Raw genomic sequence first — 26,502 nt, 5'->3', positions numbered from 1 at the left:
TCACCCAACTTTCCATTAAGGAAAGCGGTTTTGACATCCATTTGCCATATTTCATAGTCATGAAATGCAGCTATGGCTAACATAACCCTAATAGACTTAATCTTGGCTACTGGGGAAAAGGTCTCATCATAATCAACTCCCAGAGTTTGAGAGAAGCCCTTTGCAACCAGTCGTGCCTTATAAGTGTGTAAATTACCATCCATGTCGGTCTTCTTCTTGAAGATCCACTTGCACCCAACTGTCTTACGACCTGGTACATTGTCAACCAAGTTCCAAACTTGATTGTCATACATGGACTGTATCTCGCTGTCTATTGCCTCTTTCCACTTGGTTGACTCAGGGCCTGCCATGGCTTCCACATAAATGTTAGGTTCATCCAGACCTATCAGTGTTTCATCACTAATAAGTGTATCACGTTATGCAGTAATATGGAATCCATAGTAAAGCTCAGGTCCATTCCTAACTCTCGTGGAACACCTCAGAGGTATAGACTTGTCAATTGGCTCAACATGAGTGTCCTCCTCAGATTGAGTGCTAGGGTTTGAAGTTCCTTCACCACTTGACTCTTGAATTTCTTCAAATTCAACTTGCCTCGCACTGTTTCCTAGGTTTATAAACTCTCTCTCTCTCTCTCTCTCTCTCTCTCTCTCTCTCTCTCTCGAAAGACAGCCCTCCTAGCTACAAAGACCACATTTTCACTAGGTCTGTAGAAGAGGTAACCAAAGGATTTCTGTGGATAGACGATGAAAATACACCTCTCACTTCGAGGTTCGAGCTTATCATGAGTCTCGCATCTCACGAAAGCCTCGCGACCCCAAATCTTGATGTGGTCTAGTTTGGGTACTTTACCAGTCCACATCACATGAGGAGATTTTGCAACTTTCTTTGTATCGACAAGATTAAGGATATGTGCGCTAGTCTCTAAGCCATACCCCCAAAATGAGATTGGTAGAGAAGCTCGACTCATCATGGAACGAACCATATCCAACAAGGTTCGATTACGCCTCTCAGCCACAACATTCAACTACGGTGTCAATTGGGAGGTGTCAATTGTGAGAGAATCCCACATTCCCTAAGATAGTCGAGGAACTCTGAACTAAGATACTCACCACCTCGATCGGATCGAAGCATGTTAATGTTCCTTCCCAATTAATTCTCAACTTCTTGTTTAAACTCTTTAAACCTTTCAAAAGTCTCTGACTTATGCTTGATTAAGTAGACATATCCATATCTACTATAATCATCAGTGAAATTCAAATAATAACGATTAGCATCCCTGGTGGCATGTTTGAAGGGTCCAAACACATCCATGTGTACAAGATCCAACAAACCTTCACCCCTTTCACAAGAACCTGCGAAGGGTGACTTTGTCATTTTTCCAAGTAAGCATGATTCGCAACTATCATCTGACTTTAGGTCAAATAATTCCAAGACTCCATCCTTTTGGAGTTGGCCTATGCATTTCTGGCTTATATATCCAAGACGACAATGCCATAATGATGCTTTATCCAAGTTATTATCATTAACAGAATAAATACACAATACATTATTTCCTAAGTTATCAACCACAGATACAGTTTCATACACACCATCACAAGGTAATGCTTTAAAATAAAGAACATTATTAAAGAAAGCATTAATCGAACCAACTTCAGTATCAAATGAAAAGGTAAAACCTTGTTTATACAATGCATGAAAGGAAATAATATTTATTGCCATTTCTGGCAAGTAACAACATTTATTCAAATCTAAACTAAACCCACTACTTAGCGATAAAGTATAAATTCCAATCTTGGTGACAGGTAAAGCTTTCCTATTCCCAATGATTAAGTTTATTCTTCCATGCTCCACATTTTTACTTCTTCTTAGTCCCTACAAATCAGAACAGATATGAATACCGCAACCGGTATCAAGAACCCAAGAGTTAGAATAGGGTGAGTTATTCGATAAGATAGTGTAAATACCTGCATGGTTGGGTTTAACTTTCCCATCCTTCACATCTTGCTGGTACTTTGGGCAGTTCCGCTTCTAGTGCGACTTTTCATGGCAATAGAAGCATTCAGCCTCTTTTGGGTCAGAAAAAGGAGTGATGAAACCTTTCTTGGTTACTCTTGGAGAAGAGCCATCAAGGGTCCTAGCCTTGGTACCCTTCGAAGAGCTCTTCCTCTTCTTCCCTCTTCCTTTCCCGATTGCCAAGACAGGGGCGGAGTTTGGAGTAGGAGTAGGTGTGTTAACAAATGACTTACCTTTAAGACCTGTTTTTGCGGTGTTTAGGAGTCCCTGAAGTTTGCTGAGTGTGACTTCTTCCTTATTCATGTGGTATGTCATGCAGAATTGATCATAGCACGAGGGTAAGGAGTGCAAAATGATATCTATTGCAAGCTCCTCAGGGAAGTTCACATTAAGCTTCAGCAGACTATCCACATATCTTTGCATTTTCTACATGTGGCTCGTGACGGAGTCTCCGTCCTTCATCCTGGTTGTTATCATGGAGCAGATTATTTCATATCGCTGTTGACGGGCACTCTGATGGTATCTTTCCATCATATCTTGGTGCATTTCAAAAGGGTAGAAGTCGTCATAGGACTTTTGGAGTTCTGTTGTCATGGTGGCCATCATGATGCATGCCACTTTGGTGGCATCTCTTTCATGTGTCCGAAATTCAGCAATCTCCTGTGGAGTAGCAGTGGTCTCATCGATCACCTTCAGCTACTTTTCGAGGATATATTCCTTGTCCTCGTAACAAGTCACCATCCTGATGTTCCGGAGCTAATCCATAAAGTTGGAACCATCGAAGATGACCCTCCCACATAGGTTCATGAGGGAAAAGGAGCCGACAGGGTTTGAGACAGAAGCAGTGTTGTTGGAAGACATCTGAAAGAAGAGAACAAGATTAGCTTAGATATTAAGAGAATCCGTAATAAAACACCCAAATGTAATATTAAGGCTAGCATCCCATCACAATATATTATAACTTAGAAGAGGTATGCCGTAATCCAAGGTATAACATATTTGAAAGGTAGGTGAATGACGATTCATCAATTTCCACCATGAAAAACGAAATATAAATATTAGGTTTTTAATTGGTTCTTAGAAATTCTTAGATTCTTTTGAGATTCAATGAACTTTTCAGAGGCATGTTTCAATCTCGAGTGTTCCCTCCAAGTTTTGTGACTGGGATACCGATGATCACAAAACGAGGTGTGAAGTAACTATGCAAATCACTTGGTACGCTTAAAGTTCATCACTCAATCGATGTGCCGTTTAACCACACACGCTCCACCGATACTATGATAAACCTTAAGTCACCCTTTACCTACCTTGTTAAGTCCAAGTTAGTGTGCCGTTTAACCACATACGCTCCACCAACGACTTAAACAAAGTGTAAAGTGTAATTTCATGGATTAGCACCTTATTCAAATTTTTCCTAAAGTAACTAAGATTGGTAATTTAATAAAACATTTAGTTACTTTATAATATTCATCATACTTTTAATGAGAATTTAAAAGTCCTTGTCCTACCTGTTTGGCTAATGACCCTCCACCGATCAAGGAAGCGGTGGGTGAGAGTGGACACCCATTAAGCTGTCATTTTATTGGCAACAACCTTATACCCCCTTGTAGACCGGCTTCGTGAATGAGGCGTACTAGCAGTAAGACGACTTGATCTTATACATACATACATATATATATATATATATATATATATATATATATATATATTATTGACTTATAATATTATAAAGTATAAGGGTTGAATTTTAACTTTTAAAATTCTAAGGGTTGGAACTAAAGTTTATTAAGTGACTTTACATGTTCCAAAACTTGAGGGCAAGTTTTGTAACTTAACAAAACCTTTCACATTCATAACTTATGAGTCATTAAAATGAAGACTCTTCATTTTATAACTTATGAGTTCTTTTAATGGCTTTTAACACAAAGAGACTTTTGGTTATCCATAACTTGAGGACAAGTTATGGACTTCATTAAAACACATAAAGATCATGAATTAATCATATAAACAAGTAACTCCTATGATCAATCAAGAACTCATAAGAACATGAACATTCATATCAAAATTTCAAGAACATATGAACACATATAATCATGAAAAATTGATATTAGCCATTGTAAATGGATTAGAACAACCATTACACCATCTAAAACAAGTTTTATAACACCAAAACAGTTTAGAATAATGTTTCTAGTCCATTTCCAGCAACACAAATCGAATTTCTGCATTCTGCATGGCCAACTCGTCGAGTACATGAACTGACTCGCTGAGTTGGTTGCATTTTCACTTCGGCTCGTCGAGTCCTCCCCATGGACTCGTTGAGTCCCCTGTGCAGACAACAAAAAAAATCGATTTTCAACACTATTTTGCATCAAGTATTCACAAACAAGCCTAGGATCTGATACCACTGATGGATTTTGAGCATTCTAACACCCCTAAGTGTACATGCAATCCTAGAAAACCTTGGATCTATGTTTGTCTAAAATACATGCAAAATATGATTTCCAAGGTTCTTAATCCTATCTAGCATACATGGGGAACATTTAACTAAAATATAAGATAGAATAACATACCTTGTTGTTGCTTTTGATTCCTTGAAACCTTGTGAGCCTAGCACCCCAGGTGTGATGCCTCAAATGCTTCACACAACACCAAATGCTTTTTGGAATGACTTTTGAGAGAATGCACACACTTGTCAAATCGGCCTAGCCCTCTTATGTTTTTTTGTAGCCGATTTTGGTAGATAACATGTTCCTTATATAGTGTGACACATCTAGGGTTACACCATGTAAACCCTAATGTGTCATGACTCTTCATTTCCATGACCCATGGGTTTGTAACTCCCATAGAGCATCCATGGAGCATCCTATGGGTTTAACCCAACTTGATAATCCATGGAGCCTTTTACCCCACTATACAAATTATGGATGATTTACATAATCAACCCATATATTTAATTAGTCATCTTTTGATCACTTAATTAATTCTTGATCAATACTAATTACATAATACTATTAATATATTAGAACTTATAATATATTAATAAACCACAAGTATTATTTCTCTCATTTAGTCTATCCAAATACATGATGCCATGCAACCCAAATGGACCATGCCGGGTCGGGTCAAGTACATACCAGAAATAGTTATGGACTTAGACACCTTATCCAACAGGTTCCCGACGTATTGCCTTATCGGGGTTGGGTTAGCAGTAGTTGTGGCGGCGTTCACAGCAACCACTTGTTGTTTCTTGGCAGGGTATTGAGCAGGTTGACCCTTCTTCTTGTTCAAGAACTTCCTTTTGTTGTTTCCCCCTTTAGCTTGCTCGAAGGTGGTTGTCACAGTGCCATGACTAGCTTTATGGTCAATGAGTTGATGTGTCAGTTCTTTGGCACTGTAAAAGTTAGTTGGCTTTGAGGCCAATAGGTTTCCTTGAAGTTGGGAAGATAGTCCCCAAATGTATCTTTCCACCTTCTTGCTTTCCGACGGACCATCCCTGGACACAGTATAGCTAGATCACTAAACCTTGAGGTATAAGACATGATGTCGGAGCCTGTCATCTTGAGACCCCAAAGTTCATCTTCCAACTTTTGTATCTCGCTCCTTGGGTAGTACTCCTTCATCAACATGGTTTTCAGGTCTTCCCATGTTATCGAGTTAGCCACCGGAAGTGTCAATGTCTTGACTTGGCCATTCCACCAGGTGAGTGCCCTTTCAGAGAATGTGCATGCTGAAAACTTGACCTTGTTTGCTTCAGGGCATGCACATATTTCAAAGACGGATTCGTTCTTCTCGAACCATTGAAGCAATGCTATGACACCTCCGCTCCCATTGAAAGTTTTGGGTTTGGCATTAGTAAATTCTTTGTAAGTACAGTCTCTCGAGCGTCCCTGGCTGTCCCTGTTGTTAGAATTTGTGGCACCATTACTCACACCACCCGCATTGTTGGTGCTTATTTGGGATTTGGCAGCTGCTACTGCGGCTGTTACGACCGCCTGGAACATTACCGGGTCGAACTGAGGAGGTGGTGGCGGTGGTGGCACTGCAGTTCCTGTGGTACCGCCGCGTCTAGGATTTCTACGAGGTGGCATTTTCTGCCATATCAAGAATGAAAAGACAATAAGTCTTTGACAACACTCACAAGTCGAGAGTTAAAAACTAAACATTATTAGTTCTTTAATTGCATCAGGATTTCGAATTGAAGTGTATGAATCCATCCATACTAGAGGTCTATAGATAACGGAATATAGACTTTATGAATTTTGATAGTTTTGATTCTCATGAGATGTTTGTGATGGAATCTATACCGGGCCCGTCGAATAATCATTTGATGTATAATATTTACATATAATTAAGATTAAGTAGACTTTTGAATTCAATGGTTCTGCCCTGGGCCTACAACCAAACAAGGAACAGGATCCAAGACGGAACCAACATTTTCTATGTCGACATGGTCTAAATTATATTTAACCTGGATTCATACATCAAACAATCATAAATCGGACACCAGTAAAATTTTAATCTGAAAATAACCCTTGTTATGAACTTGATGTAATGTTCCCAATAAAACAAATAGCATGTCAATTTCATTGATATAACTTGGTATACAATATTTTGGAAAATTTGACCCTATAAGGGACTTGGCTACATCAATGCATGGAAAAATTTTGACCGCCTAATAGACCCCGGAAGTGTAAACACTTAAATCGCGCGATCAGACATAGAATACTAGAAAATAATAGAAATATTTATCCATAAAACTAGATTAAACTGAAGCGAGCAGTGCAGGCACTACTTGCGGCGGTTGAAGCTCTGAGGATCACGAAGTGAAGACACGAAGTTCCTGGTTTCCCTCATTTTAACTCTAGATTCTACCGCTTGGCACTCTGCTTCTGTCAGACGTTCTTCATAGGTTGCTCGGTGTTCCCGGAGTTCTTGTACTTCGGTTCGGGTCGCGGCCATTTCCCTTCGAAGAACTTCGGTTTGGTCTCGAGTTCGATCATGTTCTTCATCAATCCGGCGGATGCGAATGGTGTTGACTTGGCTGGTTCCACCAATTTCCATGAGGTGGCGGATGTTTATCCAAGTTTGTTCTTCATGGCGTGCGACACAGTGAACCATGATAGGGAGGGCGCTATCGGATGATCCTCCTCTGCTGAGGTCGTAGAAACCTCGTTGCATGCCATAGGGAGGTCGTTGACCTTGCTCTCGACTCCATCTATGTATAGTCTTGGCCCATTGGGGCGTCGGGCCTTGGAAGTGCTGTGGAGGGATAGGGGCAGGGTGTGGATTGTAAACTTTGGGTTCGGAGTCGGTTCCATCTGAGTCTTCTTCCTCTTCACCGTCTACTGACTCTTCCTCTTTTATGGGATCTTCTTTCTCCATGGGTTCCTCATCTTCCATGGGTTCTTCTTCAGAGATTTCCTCTGGGTCTTCCACAATCCAACCGACATTCCCTTGGTTGGGGAAATAGAGGTCACCCGGCAAGTGAAATCTTGCCATTGCACCTGTACGAGAATAGGGATAAGAAGGATGTCGCGACAACTTTGGCATAAGAAGTTATTTATTGCAATTTATAATGTGCTTATTACGGTTTTTGTGTTAAAATACTCCTATAGTATTTTTACGTTTGATTCTCGAGGTTTTTGGTATGTTGAAGACTTGTTGCTCATCATGATCCTTCTTCGGCATACATTGGTCACACCTTGACAAAATATAGTTGATCAGGCTATATTCGTCCAAGATCTGAGTACATACCCCGAAGCTGGATCATGGTTTCCATCTTGTCTCAATACTTTTATGTTATTGCCATTGTGATACTGAACTAGTGAGTGCGATTATACGAATACTTTTAGAAAAATACGATCTTTTATTCTTAAAAGTATTTTTGAAAAGCTACGTCAGAGAATTTTGTCCCATTGTATTTATAGTTTGTATATCTTACGTAGTTCGATCTACTTAGTTCACTGTAAACAAAGCTCTTATACCAATCTGTCACACCCCCAAACGGGAACGGCAGAAACGTTCGGGGGCGGAGGACGTCATGCTCAGTATCATAACCATAGTGAAGAAAGTAAACACAACCATCATGAATGTAATTTAAAAGGTTACATCGTTGCAAAAATACATGTTTCCAAATAAATTACATATGATGTTCAAAATAGTTCAAAAGAAATGTGCACCTTAGCTTCTTTTCTTCAAAATCTTGTGGTTACCTGTATTACTGAATACCTGAGAATACAAGTTGTTTTTGAAAGAGTATCAGCATTAAAGCTAGTGAGTTCATAAGCAATTTATGAATGAAAAATGAATGTTGTTCCTTAAAGTTTGTTTCCAGAAAATCCAATATTTTCTAAAAGGTTTATTGTAGTCTTAACTGAAACAAGACTTAGTATATGTAGGTAAATCATTATCTATAAAGTTATGTTTGTGGGTGCAGTATTATTTGTAGGGTATGTCTTACGATATAAATTCAAGTGTGTACAATTTTATTTGTAGGGTTATTATGCTTTAGGGGTGTGTAATTCCTAATCTTTGTTTATTATGACATGTTTAAATTCTAAAAGGTTGCCAATCTATTTTAATTGTAATATTGAAATCATGATCGGATTATTTTGGTCGGTTAAAACCCATGAAGCTCACAAGTATTTTTGATTTATGTGTTATTTTTAAATGTTTTATTTTCACAAGTTGGACAAGATATACAATCGTGAGGTGGTAGCACGACACGGGGTGCCAGTTTCAGTGATTTCAGATCGAGATGTTCGTTTCAACTCCAAACTTTGAAGAAAATCTATGAGGAGTTGGGTACTCAGTTGCATTTTAGTACAACTTACCATCCCCATAATGACAGACAGAGCGAGTAGACGATTCAAACGCTTAAGGATATGCTTCGAGCATGTGTTTTGTATTTTAGCGAGAATTGGGATTCTTATCTTCCTTTGGCCGAGTTCTCCTACTATAACAGTTACCACACCAGCATTGATCATCCCCTATTTGAGATGATTTATGGGAGGAAATGTAAGACCCTGATTTGTTGGGGCGAGGTCGGGCAACGAGTTATGGGACGTACCGGGGTGGTACTCAAGACTACTTAGCTGATTCAGTAGGTGATTGGTAGGCTTCAGACCGTGCATATCTGTCATAAGAGCTATGCCAACTGACGTCGTTCGGACCTTGACTATCAGGTCAGGGATTTCATACTCCTGAAGGTGTCACCTTGGAAAGGAGTCATCCGGTTCAAGAAGCGGGTAAAGTTGGGCCCCAAGTTCATCGGTCATTCCAGGATCATTGTTGGTTCAAAAATATGGTTTATACTTTGCTTTTCTAGGAAATTGTATTTTATGTAATATCTTATGTGTTTACTGCCGTAAATAGGTTTACGGCCGTAAACCCATTTACGGCCCATGTTTCTCATTTATATATATAGGGGTGAGGGGTCTGAGGAATGATTGATGAACAACCAAGGAGCTTAAGTGTGTGCATTCTAAGGTGTGAGAGAAACTAGAGAGAAGAGTGTGTGTAAACTATGTGTATGGAGCTTCAATCATTTCATTGAATACATCATAGCTTCATCATCTTCTTCTTCTCCTTCTCTTCTATTTGATCTGACATCATCCGTTTGATTGGGATTCCGCACCATCAAACGGATTTGATTGATACACAAGCAGATTAGGGACTTACAATTGGTATCAGAGCTTGGTTTGTATCACTCATCTTTGTCAGATCTGGAGCCGATTTGATCTTATTTGGAAAGATTCTTGCGTTTTTGGATAGATCTCGGAAAATTAGGGGGGGTTTGTTCTTCGCGTTTTTCATAAAAACGAGTTTTTGATCGAGTTTTGGAGCAAAAATGGTGACAAACGTCGTTTTTTTCGCGATCTGAAGCTGTGTTTACGGTCTTTGAAGGGTTTACGGTGCAAAGTTTACGGCCGGAAACGTGTTTACGGTCGCCGGAGTTTACGGCCGGAAACGTGTTCACGGTCGCCGGAGTTTACGGCCCGAAACGTGTTCACGGTCGCCGGAGTTTGCGGTCGCCGTAGTTTGCGGCCTCGGCTCGGTCAGCAGCAGTTTCCGGTTCGGAAGCCTTCTTGGTCAGCAGCATCCACGCACCAGGTCCTCACCTTCGCACTTCGGACTAGCATCTCGCATCGGGTCGTGCCTCGGATCCTCGGCCTCGCTTCATCCTTGCATCGCAGCAGCCTCGCATCAGCGCTTCGCATTAAAAAATATCCACGCGATTTGAGGTTGCCGGGGATCGAACCCAGGACCTCAAAGTGTTCAACCAAGCGCCTAACCATCTCGGCTAGCCAAGCCCTTGTGCATTCCTTTCGAAATTTTAAACTTAACGACTCACTGCCGCTTCCAACTTTCGCATTTTTGTGAATTTCAGCCCAAAAATTGATTTTCCTTTAATTTTAAATTCCTTTTTCAACCAAAAAGTATAGTTTTTAAATTTTGACTTTTATTTTTGACTTTTTACTCAAATTTTTGACTTTGACTTTTAAAATTTGACCTTTGACCTTAAGCTTTGACTTTCTCATTTGACTTTTGAGTATGACTTTTTAAATTTAACTTTTCGGTTTGACTTTTCAAATTTGACTTTTGAGTATGACTTTTTAAATTTAACTTTTAAGTTTGACTTTTCATGTTTGAATTTTGAGTTTGACTTTTTAAATTTGACTTTTCAAGTTTGACTTTTGAGTTTGACTTTTTTAATTTGTCTTTTAAGGTTGACTTTTGAGGTTTATAGTCAAAGGGCTTTTTTTTTCTAGTTGTGCTTTTAATAGTTTTTGAAGTTTTCGAGGGAATTGAAGAGATGAAAGAGAGTCGTCAGGAGATGTTAAGACAAAATTTCAACATGTTCGATTATATCCCTGGAGAAACCCTGGAAGCTCAGTTGCAGCGATTTACCACACTCACTACTGAGATGAATATAGCTAGGATCTTCTTGACCAAATCTGAGATAAACAAAAAGATGCTGAATGCACTTCCGAAATCGTGGGACATGAAGGTGGCTGACATCAAGAAGACAAAAGATATTAATCGTCTTAGTCTTGCTGATATAATTGAAGAAATTGACACTTTGAAGTGTGGAAAAACAATGAGTTCCGCAAACCTTCCGATCAATGAAGTTTCATATTCTCAATCATGTGAAGTTTCATGTTCTCAATCATGTGAAGCTACGATTAAACTTCTTCGTGAACATAATGATTTATTACGTTGGGAAGTTGAGGACCTGAGATATGAAGGATATCAACTCAGGAAAGGAAAAAAACCCCCTGAAGGCCCAGTTAGAAACAAAAATAAAGGATTTTAAGAGAATTCAGACAGAATACAGTGAAAATGCGAACTTTATGACTATACTAAGAGACAACTTGATGTTGTAACCGAAAAACTTGACGCTTTGAAAATTAAGTGTGGAAAAATAGATGGTAGTTTCAAAAATTATACTGCGTCAAGTAAGACAATCGAGTCCTTATTTGAAACTCAATTAAAATTCAAAGATAATCAAAACAAGGGTCTTGGGTATGATAGTGTTCCTCCATGTTTCAATCATAACTACACATCCATCCCTACAACACAGGAAGAAATTGACAGGGAGGCACATCTTCAATATGGCAAACCAGTTGGATTTGTGTCAGGATGTATTCAGGTTGAAAATACTAATGTTTTTGCTTCATGTGAAGGTAAAGTAGCAGAGGCTAAGAACAAGGAGAAAACCATTGAACAAACCAACATCTCCTTGAGCTCTGAATCTGTTGCTTCGAACTCAACTGCTTCTGATCAACCTGCTGTTGAGAAATACAGGCCACTAATTCCAGTGAAACAGAATGCCTCCTGCAATTGTGCTTGTGGGAACAATAAGAAACAAGGCAAAGATACGCCACCAGGGGCAGAAAGAAACAACTTCACAGTGAAGAAAAAGACATGTTTTCACTGTGGAACACCTGGTCATATTGCCCGAAACTGTCCAAATCGCACATACATTCCCTATTACGCACAAGGCTGGCAGAACGCGCCAAGAGGGAGATACTCCAAAAGATACCCCTCGAGATCATAATCAGACATTAACGACGGGAATGCCAAGAAGGCAAAGAATTCAACTCAGAAGGCCAAAACTCAAACCCAAAAGGCCAAGAATCCGAATCCCAAGGGCAAGAAGGGAATGTCGGCCAAGAAGTCCAATCCAAGAGATGCTCCCGTGAAGCCAAAATCAAAGTCATCTCAACGGCCGACATCAATTTCCAAAGCAAGTACTGAGCCACCCATCAGATCGAAAAAGAAATGGGTTAAACCCAACTACAAATGGGTTCCAAAGGCTCACTCTCCTAAATCAACTAATGACTCTAATATTTCTTCATCTTTTGTTTGTGATAAACAGGATATGTCATGGGAGAGTGTACCGTGCAAGGATGACAAAGGTCGACCCAGTTTCAAAATGGACTGGGTTCCAAAGACCAACTGATCCCACTCTGTGTCGGAGTAGCTATGGAGGCATATCATCAGACTTCGGTTTGTTGGTAGTGGTTGTTCCTGGCACTTGATAGGAGACATCTCTCAACTGTACAACACTCAGAACATTGTTTGGGAGAATGTGTCCTTTGCGGGGAGGAAGAAAGGAAGTGATCACTCGTGGGGTTTGTGCTTAATGACATGAAGAATTTTCAGATCTGTTCTGAGTTTACGCATGCTGTTCTCAGATCTTTTGGATGCAAATTCAATCTGTGACTTACAATTTGAGTTTTCTTCTGTATTGTCACACCCCAAAACCGGAACGGCGGAAACGTTCTGGGGTGGATGACGTCGTGTCAAGTATCACAACATATGCAGTATATAAATCAAAGTACAACAACCATTGCATTAATAGTAATAATTTTACATGGTTTACATTTCATAGAGACATTACAGTAATACAAGTAATAATATAGGTGCAGCTTGGTGTTGGATTAATGTCTATGTCCATAACTATAATTGGTAAGACTTGACCCGACCCGGCATGGTCCATTTGGGTTGCATGGCATCATGCATTTGGATAGAATAAAATGAGAGAAATAACACTTAAGGTTTGTTAATATATTATAATTTCTAATATATTAATAAGGTTATTTAATTAGTCTTGATCAAGAATTAATTTGGAATTAATTAAGTGATCAAAAGGAGACTAATTAAATATATGGGTTGATTGTGTAAATCATTCATTCTTATATATGTGGGCTTGTGATCCAAGATTCCTTATGTTGGACTAAGTCCATGGGGTGACCCATGGATGCTCCATGGAGGTTAAAATCCATGGAGCATAAGGAATGGGTAAAGTCATGAGTTACATGGTGTAACCCTAATATCCACCATATAAAAGAATCCCATGGCTCAAAAAATCGAGCACTATGTGTGAGTATGAGGGCTAGACGATTTCAAGGAGTGTTCAAGTTTCTCTCAAGTTATTCCAAGTGTATTTGGTGTTGTGTGAACCATTTGAGGTGTCACACTTGGGGCACTAGGCACTCAAGCTTCATGAAGACTTTCTACATCAAAGAGGTATGTATTCTATCTTGTTATATTCATTGTTTTGTATGCTAGATTAGGATAATACCTTGGAAGTTCATATTTGCATGTATAATAGAGAAAACATAGATCCAAGGTATTTAGGGTTGCATGTACACTTAGGAGTGTTAGAATGCTCAAAACCCAACACTTGGTACTAACTGTCTTCACCAAAAGCTCTTGGGATGTACCTATCTATTGCTGACCTGAGAATACAAGTTATTTTGAAAGCGAGTATCAGCATTTTTGTCACACCCCAAAACCGAGAACGGCGGAAACGTTCAGGGGCGGAGGACGTCATGTAATGTATCACAACAATGCAAAGTAGTAAACAAGCAACAACATCGTCCATTGCATTAATAGTAATAGTTTAATACATCTGAGTTCTTTCATAGTAATAAGACATTACAACAAGTAATCAAAATAAAAGACGAGTCTTGACTGCTCCGTCTTCGCAAAACCTGGCCATCATACCTGTTTACTGGTGACCTGAGAATACAAGTTATTTTGAAAGTATAGGTCAGCATTTAAGCTGGTGAGTTCATAAGTATTTAATGTCATTGTTCGTATAAGTATGATTATAACATTTGAAATCGTTCAATGTAATTGTTTGTATATGTTTTGAAAAAATCCTAGAAAATCCCATATTTTCTACTAGTATAAAAAGTCGTCTTCTACCAAGACCTGAATGTTTTGCTGTAACAAAGATGGTTTTCCCCTTTATGACTACTATTAACAATATATGTAGTCTACTTCATCGTTTACGTGAACGTATCACAAAATAAAAGTAATAGGGAAAATATAGCCATATAAGTATTATCCTTCTTTGCACTAGGATAACCACGACATCGCGACTGCCGAAACGTAATCACCTTGAATATCTGTAGATGTTCATTTTCCTCTGTAGCTAACAGCAGGTGGAAGGAATGGTTAGTCCCGTAAATGTCTCCCTAGTATAAGTATTAACCGTAGACATCCGTAGATGTCCATTTACCTCTGTTGCTAACAGCCGGGTTTAGGAATGGTTAGTCCCTTATTGTTTCTTACCACATAGTATCTATGTAAAAGTATCCCTATAAGTGTATCCATGTAAGAGGAATATCTGTAAGAGTATCCATATAAGTGTATCCATGTAAGAGGAATCTCTGTAAGAGTATCCCTACATATAGCATGTAGTTTAGACTCATGAATGAACTGACTTTGGTGTAATTTCTTGTAATAGGGATAATGTTTTGTATCCCCTAAACTATTCCTATAATAGTTTACTAGAATGTAATTGATGAGTGTCCAAGTAGGTTTGTACACCCTTGCTACCCAAGAGTGTCGGAACTGAATTAACTGATGGATCATTTATGACTATATATGTACACATGATATATAACTAATATTTAAACGACCTTCGGAAGAGTACCCGATATCCCACCAGACCACATCCAAATCGAGGAAAAGGAAACAGGGTGGATAGCCTTCCTAAGTATTTTAAACATTTCTTATATACCTATACATATAGAGGCATGCAATTTATAATATAAAAGCATAAAAGAAGTTTTGTAAAACCTTTGAAAAGTTTAGTAAATAAGAATTTATGACTTGATGTCAGTTTATAAATCGGTTCGAGAGACTGTTTGACAAGACAGTTTAAGTGTGAGAAAACCTTTGTTTGAAGCACAACTATAATAGATTTAAAAAGGAAACTTACAGTTTGTAAGATAGTTTCTAAGAGTGTTTTCAACATGTAAAAAGGTTTGTGAAAACTATTTGAAGTACATATGAAAATGTTCGTTTGTTCTTGTTTATGAATGTATCTCCTTGAAATAGTATTTCTAGTATGTAAAAGTTCATGATGTTCTCGTAAAACTATACCTATTATAGTTTTCTAAAAGTGTGTCTCGTTTGTATAGTAATCCCTAGTGAAACGCTCACTTGTTATGAAAAGTATAATTTTTGTAGTGCCTAAGATGGACACATATACATACAGTATAAGCAGAGTGTTTGATTTATACATATATAACAACACTTTTCATTTCAAAAGATATGATGTTATCGTGATACATTTTGCATATGAAAGTTTCCTTATAATAGTTATAAATCACATATGATTCCGTTCATAAAAAGTGTATAATGAAACTTTATATAACACACGATAGTTATTGTGTGTTTTACTTGTATTCCCCCCCTTAAAAGCATATAAAAACATTTATAAAACATTTAAAAGTGTGGATTATAGGGGTATGAACTCACTTGATAGATTGAAGAAAGCGGGACGAAAACCGAGCAGAACTTCTACTTAAGCAAGCGGATTTCTCGGGATTCTCGGGAATCTCGGGAGTCTCGGGAGTCTCGGGAGTGTAAAACTTCCTTCCCAACTTGGATATGAAAACCGGGCCTTTGGGATGACTCCGAGGGTTGAAACGCAGAGCTTCGGCGCGAGAAAGGGAGGAATTGAGCAAAAATGGTCGGCATCCTCGCATCCGTTTTATAGGGGCTGAAAGCCTCGCGTACGCGGGGCGTACTAACGAGGGTACGTTGGGCGTACGCAACGTCATGGCTTACCGCATCCTCGGACAAAGCATCGAAGCGACGTGGACGGATAAGGCCGAGCATCCGAGTACGCTGGGCCTACGAGGGTACGCTGGGCGTAACTTGGATTGGTCCGATGACTCCTCCTTCGGATAATACCGGATTTTTAATTTAATTTATATTTTAATTATTTAGTAAACTTAAAAAATTCATATCTTCCTCATACGAACTCCGTTTTTGACGTTCTTTATATCCACGCGTAGGTGAGACTACGATCTACAACTTTCGTTTAGACTTCGTCGGAAAATCTTGACTTTACTTTTAATATAATATATTAATAGGTCGGGACAGGAAAAGTCCGTGAAAATTCCATAACTCGTTCATCCGTTGTCTGTTTTCGCCAGACTTTTTTTACCGTTGTAATAACATCGATGAGATGTTCGATTCTCGTTTAGGTCATGTTGGCAAAAATCCGCTCGATCTCGATTTCGAGTTTTTAGCTGTCTACTGCTATGTCTGAAACTTCGAAAAATCATAACTTCCTCATATGAAGTCAGATTTGGGCATTCTTTTTATATATGCTTACGGTTTTGGGATATCTAAAACTTTCATTTAAATACCTAAGGCTAAAAATTATTGTATTGAAACTTCGCGTTTTACGTCTATCAGTGTTGCCGGTTTTGCCGAGAATCTTCGGTTGGACATAACTTCTTTGTTATAACTCGGATTCTAGGGTTCTTTATATGTACGAAAACCTTGATATGATTCCTACTACTTTATTTAACCCAAATAAGATTTTAGGAAAGTTAAATTTTGACGTAAATTTGACTTGTGATCCATCATATTGTCTCGAAATATCGGGTTGTCACATCATCCCCTCGATAGAGGGAATTTCGTCCCGAAATTAGAGTTTAAACAGAATTGATAACCATGCTACGGTTAGAAGGTTTATTTGCTTCTAGTGTTCTTAAGTGAACTCGGTTGCTCGCTTGGCATTCCAGCGAACCTTTCATTATCGGGATACGACTTTGCTTCTTTCGTTTGACTTCACTCGCATGATAACTCTTCTTGGTCGAACGTATGTTGAATGTTTTTGTGGACTGTGAGAATAGTACATCTTGTACCCTACAACTAATGTCTCCAGATCTTCGAAGCAATTACCGCTGCTCCTGACTCAAGATCATGTGTTGTATAGTTAACTTCCTGTGTTTTAAGCTGTCTTGAGGTATAGGCAGTGACCTTTCCTCTTGCATAAGAACACAACCAATTCATACTGATTATCACGTCAGAACCTTGTGGGTGATTAGATGTCGTGAAGATCTAAAAGAAAGTATGATTACTCATGAATTAGGGAAAGGATAGGTATTTCTAAGTTTATTCTCATGGAAGCATGATCACTCGCAGTCTTGGGCAGTCTCCGTCCTGAAGTTCATAGTAGAACCCATATCAGGTTCCTCAATCACAGTCTCGGGTATACGAGCCGTATATAATTAAGATTGAAACTGTGGGTCTTTGGATTGAACTTGACGTACTGCACGAGTGGTACTTCGGAGTTCTGAAGTGATAGCTTCGTTAGAAAGCTGATTTCGGAGAAAGAGATTTACACACGAAACTGGTATTGTGAGGATCAAATAGACTCTGATCGTATGATAAAATCGGAATCACTTGGAAATAAAGGCACTAGATTCGATCATAAAGGCGTTACAGACAAAACATAACAGTGCAACTTTTTAACAAAGTTACAGTACTTTAGAGTAACTACAGGAATACTGCTGCAAACAAAGTATACTACAAAAGGGCAAGTATACGCAGCACGAGGGTCCCTTACCTGGCGGGATCTCGCAAAAGATAAGACTCAAGTTGCACTAGTTTTAAACATGTTTTAAAAAGACATACATAATACTGACGATTGGAAGTGAACCTATACTATAGTAGGGTCCTTCGTTGTCTCTTTCCATTATGAGGTCAAACTCCTCCGGATTCACCGTCGTTCTCCTCTGTTGGACAGTCTCTCTTGAAGTGTCCCATTACGCCACATAGATGGCATTTTTGAGAGATTTCGACATTGGTGGTTGAAGTAATGTGTTGGATCCGAGTCTTGCAGTAACGGCCGGTGTGCCCCTTTTTATTGCAGTTTAAGCATTGCAATTTCCGACAAGGTCCATGATGGTGGTAGTTGCATTTGTTGCACTTTGGGAGATTGCCAGCATACTGTTTGGCCGAGTTAGGGATAATTGGGATACTAGAAGGGATGGTAGTAGGAGGTACAGAAGTCGTGGCTGCGAAGGTTGCCACAGGTTGTTGTCTTTTGCCCGCCCCGTTGGGTGATTTGCCTTTAGCCTTAGCCCAGAACTTTCGTTTGTTATTCTTGGGCTTGGGATTCGGGGTGTCGTGGTAGTTTGTTTCTCGTTGAGGTACTTGACTATTACTTGGATTGGAATTATTGTTAACAATCCCACTAACATTCGCGTTGATAGCGTTAAGGTGGTTCAGAACAGCTGACACGGCAGCCGAGACTGCAGCTTGAAAGGTAGCTGCATCAATCTGAAGAGTTGGTGTTTGGTTGATGGGTTGATCGTTTTTCTTCGGCGACATGATTCTGTTACACGGAAAGAAAAATGAATTTGTGAGCGAGTATGGTTGTACCTAGACGTAGTTCTATTGTTCATGTAAAGAATAGAAGTATGTTCTCGAAGGTCTGACCTACATCCCTATGATGTAGTCCTAGTACGGATTGGATGTATGTTCATGATGGTTTGACCTGCATCCCTATGATGCAGTCCTAGTACAGAGTAGAAGTATGTTTGTAGAATGGTTTTAAGACGTTTGTCGTTCAAACCGAGGTATCGTTGGTTGGTGAATAACATGATCCAACCACTAAAAAGAGGCTTGGAAATGTCTCTGGAGTTAATTTACTATAGTCCAATGACTTGACTAAAGCATGTTTCAGATAGACTCTAATGAAAGTATGATGAGAGTATTTGAACAAGGAGTGACATGAAAGTTAGCTGACTGTCGATATCATTGGTGTCTAAGATTTAATAGGTTTGGGGAAATTGACCTTGTTATAGGTCTTACATCATATTCGGAGTAGAAAAGTCTTCGACATCATAAAGACTTAAATAAAAGTACTTACAGTACAAGGTAATTACATAGAAAGTACTACATAGAACATAGACAGGAACACGGTTCTTTAAAACAAAGAAGGAAGTAAGGTATCTCCTACCGGCGACGGTCACCCCTATGGTGAACCCTTAGTTCGGTTAGTTGACGTTCCATATCAAGCAAGTATCTCTCGTACCCCTGTGGCGTACTTGGAGCTCTATGACTTCGGCTCCGGTTTCAGCTAGTGCTTGAAGCAGGGTCTCATGGTTTCTCTCAGATCTCTCACTTGTTTTCAAGGCGATTGGTGCGAATGGTATGCATTCTTGGATTGGTATTAACCTCTTCGATACGTTGGAGAGCCGTCCTGCCCTGAATTTCGTTTCGGGCAACTCTACGGATTAGGATTGGTAGAACTCTGTCTGATGAGCTCCTTTCGTTTACGTTGTAGAAGCTTCGGTCTCCATTAAACGGCATAGGTTGATCTTGCTCTTGGCTCCATGTTTCCAAGCATTCTACCCAAGGAGGCGTCGGGCCATGAAAAGCCGGACGAGGGTTAGGATTTGGAATGGGAGTTATCGGGGGTAGGTTCACAACCTCGGGTTCGGAGTTATCACCATCCGAAAGGTCTTCAGCATGGTGATCATGCAAAGGGATTGGATGATCATTCTTGGGTTCTTCTATAAACCATCCAGCATTGCCTTCGTTCGGAAGGTACGGGTTGCTGTGGGGATGGAGTCCAGTCATGTTATCTATGCGAGAATTGGGGTAAAGAAATAATTATTAGACGTACTATCTAGATAATTATTAGAAAATCTTCATTAGTTACATCGCTATTTGTAAAGTGCATACCAGTCATATGTAATCAACACAGGATAGGCTTTCGAATAAGTGACCTTAACTCCAATTTCACAAGGAATAGGGGTAAAGCAAAAATTTCACTGATTCTAAGTGTATAACATCCTAGTTACATATAGCCTTAGTGTATCCACTTAGCAACTATCAACTTAGTAAATGAAGATCCTTTTTAGTTCTCAAGTAAGAAATTATGGTAACCAAAAACACCCCTATGGTATTTTAGACTTAGGTTCTATTATAATGTTCTCATTGTGGTAATGTTGGTAAGTTTATAGAATTGTTGCTACATCACAACCATTCTTGGGCATATGCTAATCACTCCTCGGACCAGCATAGTTGATCAGGCTATGCCACTCCCAAGACTGACTATACATCCCCAAGCTTAGTTGTGATATTAAACAATTGTAATACTTTTGTTCTAGTCGTTGTGACACCAATTTTAGTATGAATGCACGCACGTATACTTACTTAAATATTTTATTATTTAGAAGTATAAACTCTAAGCCAGAGTATTTTAATCCCATTGTATTTATAGTTAGTATATCTTTTATGGATTGATATACTCAATTCACTATAAACAATGCTCTGATACCAATCTGTCACACCCCAAAACCGAGAACGGCGGAACGTTCTGGGGCGGAGGACGTCATGTAATGTATCACAACAATGCAAAGTAGTAAACAAGCAACAACATCGTCCATTGCATTAATAGTAATAGTTTAATACATGTGAGTTCTTTCATAGTAATAAGACATTACAACAAGCAATCAAAATAAAAGACGAGTCTTGACTGCTCCGTCTTCGCAAAACCTAGCCATCGTACCTGTTTACTGGTGACCTGAAAATACAAGTTATTTTGAAAGTATAGGTCAGCATTTAAGCTGGTGAGTTCATAAGTATTTAATGTCATTGTTCGTATAAGTTTGATTATAACATTTGAAATCGTTCAATGTAATTGTTTGTATATGTTTTGAAAAAATCCTAGAAAATCCCATATTTTCTACTAGTATAAAAAGTCGTCTTCTACCAAGACCTGAATGTTTTGCTGTAACAAAGATGGTTTTCCCCTTTATGACTACTATTAACAATATATATAGTCTACTTCATCGTTTACGTGAACGTATCACAAAATAAAAGTAATAGGGAAAATATAGCCATATAAGTATTATCCTTCTTCGCACTAGGATAACCACGACATCGCGACTGCCGAAATGTAATCACCTTCAATATCCGTAGATGTTCATTTTCCTCTGTAGCTAACAGCAGGTGGAAGGAATGGTTAGTCCCGTAAATGTCTCCCTAGTATAAGTATTAACCGTAGACATCCGTAGATGTCCATTTACCTCTGTTGCTAACAGCCGGGTTTAGGAATGGTTAGTCCCTTATTGTTTCTTACCACATAGTATCTATGTAAAAGTATCCCTATAAGTGTATCCATGTAAGAGGAATCTCTGTAAGAGTATCCATATAAGTGTATCCATGTAAGAGGAATCTCTGTAAGAGTATCCGTACATATAGCACGTAGTTTAGACTCATGAATGAACTGACTTTGGTGTAATTTCTTGTAATAGGGATAATGTTTTGTATCCCCTAAACTATTCCTATAATAGTTTACTAGAATGTAATTGATGAGTGTCCAAGTAGGTTTGTACACCCTTGCTACCCAAGAGTGTCGGAACTGAATTAACTGATGGATCATTTATGACTATATATGTACACATGATATATAACTAATATTTAAACGACCTTCGGAAGAGTACCCGATATCCCACCAGACCACATCCAAATCGAGGGAAAGGAAACAGGGTGGATAGCCTTCCTAAGTATTTTAAACATTTCTTATATACCTATACATATAGAGGCATGCAATTTATAATATAAAAGCATAAAAGAAGTTTTGTAAAACCTTTGAAAAGTTTAGTAAATAAGAATTTATGACTTGATGTCAGTTTATAAATCGGTTCGAGAGACTGTTTGACAAGACAGTTTAAGTGTGAGAAAACCTTTGTTTGAAGCACAACTATAATAGATTTAAAAAGGAAACTTACAGTTTGTAAGATAGTTTCTAAGAGTGTTTTCAACATGTAAAAAGGTTTGTGAAAACTATTTGAAGTACATATGAAAATGTTCGTTTGTTCTTGTTTATGAATGTATCTCCTTGAAATAGTATTTCTAGTATGTAAAAGTTCATGATGTTCTCGTAAAACTATACCTATTATAGTTTTCTAAAAGTGTGTCTCGTTTGTATAGTAATCCCTAGTGAAATGCTCACTTGTTATGAAAAGTATAATTTTTGTAGTGCCTAAGATGGACACATATACATACAGTATAAGCAGAGTGTTTGATTTATACATATATAACAACACTTTTCATTTCAAAAGATATGATGTTATCGTGATAAATTTTGCATATGAAAGTTTCCTTATAATAGTTATAAATCACATATGATTCCGTTCATAAAAAGTGTATAATGAAACTTTATATAACACACGATAGTTATTGTGTGTTTTACTTGTATTCCCCCCCTTAAAAGCATATAAAAACATTTATAAAACATTTAAAAGTGTGGATTATAGGGGTATGAACTCACTTGATAGATTGAAGAAAGCGGGACGAAAACCGAGCAGAACTTCTACTTAAGCAAGCGGATTTCTCGGGATTCTCGGGAATCTCGGGAGTCTCGGGAGTCTCGGGAGTGTAAAACTTCCTTCCCAACTTGGATATGAAAACCGGGCCTTTGGGATGACTCCGAGGGTTGAAACGCAAAGCTTCGGCGCGAGAAAGGGAGGAATTGAGCAAAAATGGCCGGCATCCTCGCATCCCTTTTATAGGGGCTGAAAGCCTCGCGTACGCGGGGCGTACTAACGAGGGTACGCTGGGCGTACGCAACGTCATGGCTTACCGCATCCTCGGACAAAGCATCGAAGCGACATGGACGGATAAGGCCGAGCATCCGAGTACGCTGGGCGTACGAGGGTACACTGGGCGTAACTTGGATTGGTCCGATGACTCCTCCTTCGGATAATACCGGATTTTTAATTTAATTTATATTTTAATTATTTAGTAAACTTCAAAAATTCATATCTCCCTCATACGAACTCCGTTTTTGACGTTCTTTATATCCATGCGTAGGTGAGACTACGATCTACAACTTTCATTTAGACTTCGTCGGCAAATCTTGATTTTACTTTTAATATAATATATTAATAGGTCGGGACAGGAAAAGTCCGTGAAAATTCCATAACTCCTTCATCCGTTGTCTGTTTTCGCCAGACTTTTTTTACCGTTGTAATACCATCGATGAGATGTTCGATTCTCGCTTAGGTCATGTTGGAAAAAATCCGCTCGATCTCGATTTCGAGTTTTAGCTGTCTACTGCTATGTTTGAAACTTCGAAAAATCATAACTTCCTCATATGAAGTCAGATTTGGGCATTCTTTTTATGTATGCTTACGGTTTTGGGATATCTAAAACTTTCATTTATATACCTAAGGATAAAAATTATTGTGTTGAAACTTCGCGTTTTACGTCTATCAGTGTTTCCGGTTTTGCCGAGAATCTTCGGTTGGTCATAACTACTTCGTTATAACTCGGATTCTAGGGTTCTTTATATGTACGAAAACCTTGATATGATTCCTACTACTTTATTTAACCCAAATAAGATTTTAGGAAAGTTAAATTTTGACGTAAATTTGACTTGTGATCCATTATATTGTCTCGAAATATCGGGTTGTCACAATTTTTATAGATGCTGGTGAGTTCATAAGTATTCAGTGTCATTTGTGTAAGTAAGCATTTTATTCAAAATAACTTTATAAAAGTAGTAGTTTAGAGTCTACAGTGTATTAGAGTCCTTTCCAGAAAATCCTATATTTTCTAATTAAAAGCAGTCTTCTACCCAGACTCGACAGTGTTATGTTTTAAAGAGGAATTTTCCCTGATATACTATCATTACCCAAAATACGGTATTTGACTTTAAAGAAAGTAGGAGAATATCACTCGTAAAATACAAGGAAAATAACATATGCCTCAGCAGAAGATACTGCTGACTAAGGCAATGAAATCATAGACTCCAGGAGAGTATCGAGTGAACGACACGCCTGGCTCAGTCTAACAAAAGGAGACACAGACCCCAGATGGTATCAAATGAAAGATACAGCTAGCAAGGTCTAAAACAAAGAGTAATTCTAAGAGTGTGTTTCCAGCATACAGTGTTAATTATCATTACCTTAAGGCCATGAATTATAAGGTAACATGGAGATACTCGTAACCATACTAATCGACACTAGAGTACTTGACGCCCTGTAAGCGTCGGTGTAAATATGACATTTGTCACCCCTTGGATTGGTAGGCCGTGGACTGTAGCTAGCAGTCAGGGTGCGGGGGTGTCAGTCCCGTATAGATCTATACACACAATGCCCGCTATCCCTACAAGAGACTCTGGTTACCAACTCGACAACGGGGAGATCCGTGTCTTGAGGATGCATCTCGGATTCTGAATTCTATTAGAGGCGCTGGAGAAATGATATAAACTCGCATGTGAACTAACTTTTGTGGAATTCTCGTGCTAGAAAGAGTGAATAAAACTTCCTAACTATTCCTATAATAGTCACTAGTGTCTCTGATCTATGAGTGACGAGTAGGAGGGCGTCCTTGCTACCCAAGGAACATGTATTGACCGATGTAAACCTTTATGTCTATACATGTATACATAATATATAATTAATGATTAAACGACCTTCGGACGGATATCCGATCCCACCAGACCACATCCAAACGAGGAAAAGGAAATAGGGCGAACTAGCCTTCCTAAGTCCTTTAAACATTATTTATATAACTATACAAGCACAGGCATACATTTAACTAAGTAGAAACATTTAATGAAGTAGAAGCGTTAACAAGTCGAAATGTTTCACGAAGTAGAAGCGTTTAACATAGTAGAAGTGTTAACAAGTAGAAGCGTTTAACTAAGTAGGAGCATTAACTAAGTAAAAGCATAACGAAGTAGTTGTATCTAACGAAGTAGGAGTATAAAAACATGGGAGAAAACTTTGATGAAAACTTTGGAAAACCTTTACACTTAAGAAAATCATGACTTGGTATTCTTTTGTAAAATAAGTTTGAAAACCTTTAGAAACCCTTGAAAATCTTTCATAAACAAGTTTTGATCATAACTTTGATAAAACAATATACGTAAAGAAAACCTTTGTTCAAAATACTGCTGTAACTGAATTTGAAGTAAAACATACAGCGCGAGAGATAATTTGAGAAAAGATTTGAACGAGTAAAGACGTTTTGGAAAACCATTTACAGTATCATACTTGGTAAAACAGTTGACAGTGTAATAAATTCTTGTGCATGCGGGTTATCAATCACATGTGATTGATATGATAACTGGCATGTTTTAACTTGTATTCACCCCCATAAAAGCATGTAAGAACATTTAAAAGGTTAATTCAGGGGTATGAACTCACCTGTTGTAAGCGGATCGAACGAAAGTGCCGGTTGGGTGCTCGGTGTCAAGTAAAGACTTGGACACACTTAGTAACCTATTAACATATGATGACATATGTTTACATACAATTAGTAAATATAATACTAATTAAACACGTATACGCATCCTAAAATGTGGAAAACACTTTGGTCAAGTGCTAGGAGTGTCCCGGGTAAATCCTAGGGTGTGTATGGCCTAGATAGGGAGTTTACTCTTCAAGAGTAAACTCTTCATAGAGTTTACGGACCTAAGACCTTATCCCCATGAGTTTACGGCCGTAAACTCATGGATGGTGTGTTCTTTGATGCATTAAGGTCTTATAACACTTGTGGAACTAGGCTAGGTTAAATTCTAGGGCTTATGAAGGGTTTAAGGCTTCAAAATGGATCATTTAAGGAGTTTACGGCCCATGACTACTCCTTGAGGAGTTTACGACCGTAAACACATGAGTTTACGGTAGTAAACTCATGTTGGTCCATTTATTTTGTTGTTTGGTGGTTCTAACTCATGCATGTAAGGTTCTAGTCACTTTTACGAGCTTAGGAAGGTGTTTAGGGCACTTAAACACCTTGGAAAGGTGTTTACGGTCTAAGAAGATGTTCTTGGGGAGTTTACTACCTTAAACACATGAGTTTACGATAGTAAACTCATTTTGTCCATGAATCCTATGTTTTGGTGTATCAAACGAAGGATTACAAGGCTCTAGGCACTCGTGGAAGCTTTTGGAGGTGTTTGAGGGGTAGTTTAACACCTTAAAAGGTGTTTATGGTCCATGAATATGGGTTTACGGTCTAAGGATGTTCTTAGACTGTAAACTCATGTTTACTCCCCATTTGGTCCGATTTTGGTGTTCTAAGTCCTTCGTGTAAGCCTCTAAGTCATTGCTAAGCATTAGAAGTGGTTTGGAAGGGTTTTTGAGCATTAAAACCCTCTTCAAAGGGGTTTACGGTTTTGAGAGGCTCCCAAGACCG

Source organism: Lactuca virosa, chromosome 3 (assembly GCF_052849685.1).
Source record: "Lactuca virosa cultivar CGN04683 chromosome 3, Lactuca_virosa_CGN04683_v6, whole genome shotgun sequence".
In the NCBI taxonomy this organism is placed as follows: domain Eukaryota; kingdom Viridiplantae; phylum Streptophyta; class Magnoliopsida; order Asterales; family Asteraceae; genus Lactuca; species Lactuca virosa.
The sequence above is the reverse complement of the archived record's forward strand: the minus strand, read 5'-3'. Positions refer to the sequence as shown.